General features: G+C 41.4%; 1 pseudogene; it reads left to right on the top strand.

The window, feature by feature from the left end:
* Positions 1 to 6,335: 6,335 nt before the first annotated feature.
* On the top strand, positions 6,336 to 7,615 carry LOC117083933 (annotated as a pseudogene).
* The last annotated feature ends 362 nt before the right edge of the window (positions 7,616 to 7,977 follow it).

Below are 7,977 nucleotides of genomic sequence, written 5' to 3'. Positions count from 1 at the left end.
TTGATTCATCAAGTTTCCCACATGCTATTAACAGTTTGTTCTTGTTTTTGTCTTTGCATCCTCTTGGCATAGTGCTAAATGTCCCTCTGTCCTCTGTATTTCCTATAAACAGGTAGCTGTGTGTAAAGGCAAGATCAGATTCAGGTTTGGTTTTGCGGGGCAGAACTTTAGAAGTGTGTTCTTCCATCAAGAGGCGCATAATGTCTAGTTGTCTCCCTCTGTTGAAAACCTGGAAATAAAGGAAAGAATCAATCATTAACCCCGTCTTTCTATAGGAACTGCTCCACTAGGTAGTGAAATAGTAGACCAAAGGAAATGCCTCTTCAGAGAAGTATTTCAGCTCATAAATGAAAAAATAAATGATAGAACTAGATATTATTATTTTTCAACCCTCAATCAATCATTAATGACTGGATCATATATTTCAATGAAATTCAGAGAATAGGAGGGGTTCAGGTCTCCTCAGCTCCCATTCAGTAACAAAGTAATATAAAAGGAGGGAAGTGACAGTCCAAAGTCACTTGGGTTAGAGAGAAAAGTCAACAAATCCCAGAGCTCTGGGTCCTGTATACAGACGTTGTGTGCAGACCAATTTCACGGTATTTACAGCTGTTGTCTCTAGTCTCCTCTCTCCATATCCAGGGATATATGCTCATACACTTTAAAAGACTGTCTCCAACGATACTCCCTCAGTCCCCAGTGAATAATGCCTCTCAGTACTTATGTCTTTATATTGTCTCATGCACACACACACAGACTCGTGTGCATGCACATACACTCACTCACACACTGAATCCAGGCTGACTCTGTAACCAATAAAATGTGGTGGAAGAGACACTGCACCACTTCCAAGTCTAGGCATAAGAAGCCTTGCAACTTCAACCCTATTCTCTGGGAACACTCATTCTGTGAGAAGCCTGGACTATGTCAGAAATCCAACTATGCTGAGACTGCCATGCTGTGAGGAAGCCCAAGCTTAACCATGTGGAGAGGCTGCATGGAAAGATGCCTAACCAACTCCTGGCTGTTTCAGTTCTACAACCCAGGAGTTAAGTATGTAAGTGAAAACATTTTAGGTGTTTTTGCCCCAACTGACGCCATGTGGAGAAAAAAACAGGGAACCCAGCTGATAGAATGAAGGGTTCTAGATATATGGCCCCAGTCAAGTTTTCCCAGCCATCTCCATCCATTTTAGCTACTCCAGCTAAGACCTTATGCAACTTAGAGCAGGGACAAGCCATCTCTGCCATACCCTGCCCAAATTCCTGACTCACAGAATTGTAAGCATAATAAAAAGATTGTTGCCTTATGCCATTAAGTTTTGACATGACCTGTTACAGCAATAACCAAAACATACACAGAGTTTATATTCATATGCATAAATTAGATGCGTTCTGCTGTCATAAGACATAAGAACTTCTTGAAAAAAGAAATCCCTTGATTCCCCTTTGGACAAGCTTCCAAATGTTAGAGACCAGGTCTCTTTTTAGCTCACCTTTGTATTCCCCAGTCCCCGTGCAGACATCTGGTCCCATTCTATCTCTAAAATCACCCTGGGTTGAATGACCTTTGGGTGTCCTAGTCTCTTATCATTTATATTTTTTTCATTTATCTCTTCTCTACCTGCCTTGGATAATTTTAAGTTCCTTAGGGGTAGGGACACTACCACATTTTTATTATGGAATATTTTACATGTACTAAAATATATAATGTATATGTAAAGTATATGCATTATAATGAAATAAACACCATAAATCTCCTTGGTGCCAACTTGAAAAATAAAACATGAACAACAGGGAGCTTCCTTTGAAGTTCTCTAGTGCCCCTGATGGCAGACATCATCTTTCCTCAGAGGGATCCACTCTCTTAAACTTTATGTTTAGCATTTCTTTCCTTTTCTTCATAGTTCTGCAACAGATGTACAAATTTCTAAGTCATTTGACTTAGTTTTGCATTCCTTTGAATTTTGTAGAAATAATATTATGGTGTATTAATTCTCCAGCAATTTGCTTTTCTATTCAACATTATATTTCTGATTGTACTCTCCATTAAAATGCATAGCATTATTTTCTCTGCTGTATAGTATTCCAGCATGTGAATATACTATTCTGTAATGGTTGTTTGTATTGTTTCCAGACTTTTTGCTATTAAACAATACCACTATGGACATTGCTGAGTATATCTCCTGGTGTAAGTACTTCTCCAAGGGAACCCATTTTTCACTGTTGTTTCTTAGTGTCTCACACACTGCCTGACATTATAGGCATTCAATGAAATATTGAATGAGTGAATGAGTAACCATGTTGTTCAAGTTTTCCTTATTCTTGCATATTTTCTTTTCTGATCTATTTATTGCCCAGAGAAATATGTTAAAATATCCTACTATGCTGGGGATTTTACAGTTCTGTTAATTTTTGTTTTATATACCTCAGAGCTATATTATTAAGTATAAATGGATTAGAAATATGCCCTCCTAGTGAACTAAAACTTTTATTATTATATAAGAACTCTCAATCTCTAGAAATACTTTCTTGATCACAGTATATTTTGTGTGACATTAGTGTTATTAAATCAGTTTTCTTTTGTAACTATTTGCCTGTTACAGCTTTTACTATTATTTATTCTCAAACTTCTGCTGTCCTCTTCTTTTTCTTTGTAATAGTATATATTGGGGTTTTTCTCTAGTCTGGTAATCTATGTCTTTTAAACAGTTTAGTCTATTAACATTTACTGTGATTACAAATGTATTTGGATTTATATCCATCATCTTATTTTTTCCTTGCTATTAATCCCGTTTCTCCTGTGTGCATAATTATGTGTGTGTGTGTGTGTCTTCTCTTTTGGGGCTTCGTTTCCAATTCATCAAAATGTTAGCTTGTTTACTCTCAAAATTTGCAAAAGGCATTTAGGCACCAACCCCACCTGAGGACCAACCCATGTCCACAGATTCACAGAGGATATATTTTCCCCTTTACCCAGAATCAAGGCTAGGCTGAAACAGACAAGTGTTCTTGCATTTTGCCTCTGCAGGAGGGTTTTTCTTGGCTTACTTTTCACTAAGAGTGTAGCCCTTTGTGTGTCGTATCTTCATATGGAGTGGAGAAAAGATACCACTCCAACTCTCCCCAGGCTTGATGCCTTGTCTCCCTCCATGTCTGTGGCTACAGATGCCTCTGGACAGCCAGTAACATCAGTGCTTATTCATTCCCACTCTCACTTCATCCCTGGTCTCTGAAAACTTTCTTCGTCTTTTTACAGGGCCATCCATGCATTTAAAATTATGTCTCTTACATTTTATCTATCATTTTAGTTGTGTGGTAATAGAAGGGTTTCTGATTTTTTCATCTCCCATTTTACCAGAACAGAAATCTCTTTTTCTAACTCCTTTAAAGATGATAAATTGTCACATACAACATATGGCAGGCAAACTACCTTTTTAAAAAAGGAATAAGAGGTCAGATATTATTCAAACTAATGTATCTTGGGGATAATATTGCTCCAGGGATTCACCAGTAAACACTTAGAAGAAAATAGCATCATCCGGAAATGATTCCACGAAGGTACATTCCTAGGAGAATTTTCTTCTTGGAACAGCAACAAAGACTTGCAACCAAACATTAGGGAGAGATTTATCTATACCTCATTTGTAATTAATAAAAGCACTCCATTGAAGATCAATTATTGTTAACAATGGTTACACAAGATTAAAGTTTCGTGAAGATCATTGTTTACAAAGCATTTTTATTATACTTATCTTGCACTCCTTTTGACAGATGTTCTGAAAGACCCCTGGATTAGGAGCTATGGGTAGGAGTGCTATGGCACCTTGCATGGAGTCAGAAGACCCAGCACTAACAACAAGCTTCAAAAAAGCTTCAAACAAAAGCTTTTCTGAAGAAGGCTTTTGACAAACCACCTAAAATCCAAAACCTCTGCTTTCTCCCTTCGTTTAGCTTCATTATACCGAAATCTATTAAGACACTGGGGTTCCTTCCAGTCACTGCCTTTTGCTAAACTCAGAGTTCCTACAGTCCTCACCTTCCAGTAAGCACATTTGACCATATATTCAACCCAAGTCCATCAAAGTTTATATATAGTGCCCTCCCTTCTCTATTAATAGCCCATCTCCCAGGCTCTTAAAGCAGAAGTGGATTATGAGAAGACAGTCAAACAGTGAACGATGTGAAACTCTCTCATTCCCCTCCTGTCCCCACCCAATGTAGAACCTCTCAAACAACAAACTCTCCAGTCTCAGGACATCACTAGCAGGAACAGTGGCTTTGTTGGATGAAACTCTAGCTCTAAGCAGATTGATCCTAGGCACTAAGAAGACTGATCCTAGGCACCTGGCCATCAATGACCCCCAATGTTGTTCTTTTTAAGCAGGACAAATATAGAAAAGCAGAGTTTGGGTCCCATTGTTATTTCTAGGATTGCCAAGAATAACCCACTGTCATGCTCCATAGTCCATATTGTGTGAGAGTTTGATTATTTCAGTGCTCTGATTCTTGACATTAAAAATGAGAGACATTGATTTGTCTTTCCTTATATAAAATCGGCAGTTCTTCTGGATCTTCCCCACATAGTACCTCAGAACATTTTTGGCCTTTTCTCTGACATGCTGACATTGTAACCACAGAACCACTTCAATCTGCTTTAACTTTGTCAGTAACAAAATGATGAGCTGTTTCTCAGTGCAATGGACTCCCAGGTTGCAGGTCACATAACCTGAGCTTACCCAGATGAACCAGCATGCCCAATTTGTGATCCCAGAGCCAGCCAGAATGACAAAGTCAACCACAGGTGGAATCTAAGTGCTTGGATTGAGAAACAGGGACCAAATTAAGAATCACGGGGTGCTCTGTTTTGTCGCAGTACAGACCTAAAAGCCAAGGACTCAGCATCACGTCTTTGCATAAACCAATTTAGATCATGCTTCATTGCATTTTCCTATCTCTCTCATTGCTACTTTCTGCTTTTATAATCTGTCCCTAGACTGCAGCTCAGGGAGACAGAGTTGAACGTTGCCTCCTGTCTCCTTGCCGGTTGACTCGCAATAAAGCTTTTTCCTTTCTCAAAAGCTGATCCCATAGTATTGGCTTATATGCACATGGATAGCAAGCCCATTGCTCAGTAACAACATGACCCAGAACATTCCAAGGCATGATTATAATCACCAAATATTTCAACATTGATGTTCAGTATTTATTCACTCTCAAAACATGTCACAGTTCCAGTTTCAATCAGAGCACAAATATTGCAAAAAAATGTAAGGCACATAGAAAATGTGAGCAAACCAAGATCATTTACATATATAAGAAAGCTTAGGCTCAAAGCAGGTGCTTACTCCAGGTCACACATCCCCAGAGTTACAGGACCAGGACACAAACTCAGGCCATCTGTACCCAAATCCACTGACTTTGCCACTAGTCCATACTAGCTCACATTGGCTAGCTCAGTTCTTCAGAATAACTCTACTTTATGGGGAAGACTGATAATATGAAAAAGTCAAAGCTTTACCATGATGCCACAGCTGGGGTGAGCATCAAGTTTATCAAAACAGTGGAAAGAATGAAGGAAAGAGAAAGGGGAAAAGGAGTCTCCTTGTGAAGTGATTCTTGCTTCTGATTCATATTCCTTACAGAGTTTTTCACCTTTTAGATCTCCTATTAATCTGAATTAGAGTTCTGTACCACCCTGTCCTGGTCCCACACACAAACACACACTTGAATAGTCTAATGGCAATGTGTTCTAAGAAGTCCAGAGGAAAAAAAAAGAAAAAAAGAAAAACAAAAAGAAGGCTAGAGAAGTCACTCTAGATAGGGATGCTCCATCCCAATGGATGCAGCTCTCTGTCCTGAAGTGCCTGGGGGAGAAACATAAGTCACCAGTTTGGGACTCCCTCCAGATAAACCCACAACCCAGATGAGAAGAGGCCAGATAAACAAGGCTGCCCTGTGCTTGGCCTCCTCTCTGGGCAGGGTGGCCTAGGGTCAGAGGGCAAAACATGCACCTGTCCCCAGGGCTAGTCTGTTTTGCTTTTGTTTTTGTTTTTTATCATTTAGGCAATGGAAAAGAATCATTAGATTCTTATCAAGAATCTGACTCCCTTTAATTAGACTGAGCTATGGACCAGGGGCCAGGAATTCAACTCTCAGCCCCACCCTACCACTATGGTGTGACTCACCTGGCCACAGTGCCTTTTCCTCTTGCCTACCTTCCCCACGGCCTCTCTCATAGGAGATAGCAAGTCTGCCTATCGGCCTTCCTCAGAGGGCTGCAATCAGGCATATGATAAAAATAACAGCAACACCCCCTTTCTCTGCAGAATCACCATGGCAGCTGGGACCCTGTACTCATGTTCTGAAAACATGAGGGCTTTCAAGGTGTCCATTGCTGCTCAGTACAGCGGGGCTCAGGTTCACGTGCTCTCCGCACCACCCTACCCCACTTTGGCCAAACCAACAATACTCTTGAATTTCTCTGCAAATTTCTTGCCAGCAAGTTTCCAGCATTTGAGGGTGATGATGGATTCTGTGTGTTTGAGAGCAACGCCATTGCCTACATGAGGAGCTGCGGGGAAGTACTCCAGAGGCAGTAGCCCAAGTGGTGCAGTGAGTGAGCTTTGCTGACAGCGATACAGTGCCAGTACCTGGGTGTTCCTCACCGTGGGCATCATGCAGCATAACAAAAAGGCCACCAAGAGTGCAAAGAAGGAGGTGAGGTGAATTCTGGGGCTGCTGCATGCTCACTTGAAGATGAGGACTTCTCTGGTGGGTGAACAAGTGCCACTGGCTGATATCACAGTTGTTTGCATATTGTAGCTCTATAAGCAGGTCCTGGAAGCTTCTTTCCACCAGGCCTTCCCCAATGCCAACTGCTGGTTCCTCACTGCATTAACCAACTCCAATTCCAGGTTGTTTGGGGGGAAGTGAATCTGTGTGAGAACATGGCCCAGTTTGATGTTTAAAAGTTTGCCGAGAGCCACCCTAAACAGGACACCACATGGAAAGGGAAGGGCTCACAGGAAGGGAAGCAGAAGCCCCAGGCTGAGCAGAAAGAGGAGAAAAGGCCAGCTGCCCCTGCTCCTGAGGAGGAGATGGATGAATGTGAGCAGGTGCTGGCTGCTGAGCCCAAGGCCAAGGACCCCTTTGCTCACCATCCAAGAGTACCTTTGTGTTGGATAAATTTCAGTGCAGGTACTCTAAGAAGGACACACTCTCTGGGGTGCTGCCATATTTTTGGGAGCAGTTCGATAAGGATGGGTGGTTCCTGTAGTTCTCAGAGTATCATTTCCTTGAAGAACTCACCCAGATCTTCATGAGTTGCACCTCATCACTGGAATATTCCAGTGACTGGCCAAGCTGAGGAAGAATGTTTTTGTCAGTGTCTTCTTTGGAACCAACAATAGAAGCTCTGAGTCTGGGTCTTCCAGGGCCAGAAGCTTCCCTTTTCACTGAGTCCAGATTGGCAGTGGGACTACAAGTCATATACATGATGGAAACTGGATCCTGGCAGCAAGGAGACCCAGGCACTGGTTCAAGAGTATTTTTGCTGGGAGGGGGCCTTCAAGAGTGTGGGCCAAGCCTTCAGTCCAGGCAAGAACATCAAGTAAGCATCTCTTGCCATTGCCTAGCTGCCTGCACCTGCCCTTCAAGGAGATGGGGGTCATTAAATGAAACTGAACACTGAAAAAAACAACAGCAAACATGAATTAGCATTTATAAATACCTACTATGTACCATATTCTTCACATATATGATTTTTATCTGCCAACAACTCTGTGAGGTAGTGATTATTCTCATTGTCCAGATAAGAAAACTAAGGCTCAAGGAATTAGACAACTTGCCTTAGGTCAGCAGCTGGTAAGAAGTAAGACTTCAATTGGAAGCCAGGTAATATCTGGCTGTAAAACTGCACTAGTTGCGCTATGCCATGGTGCACTCACTGTTGCTCTCACCTTCATCACAGGCAAGA

Source organism: Trachypithecus francoisi, unplaced genomic scaffold, assembly GCF_009764315.1.
Source record: "Trachypithecus francoisi isolate TF-2019V2 unplaced genomic scaffold, Tfra_2.0 Lachesis_group0, whole genome shotgun sequence".
Classification (NCBI taxonomy): Eukaryota; Metazoa; Chordata; class Mammalia; order Primates; family Cercopithecidae; genus Trachypithecus; species Trachypithecus francoisi.
Note: the sequence above shows the minus strand (reverse complement) of the source record. Positions and strands in the feature narration are given on the sequence as shown.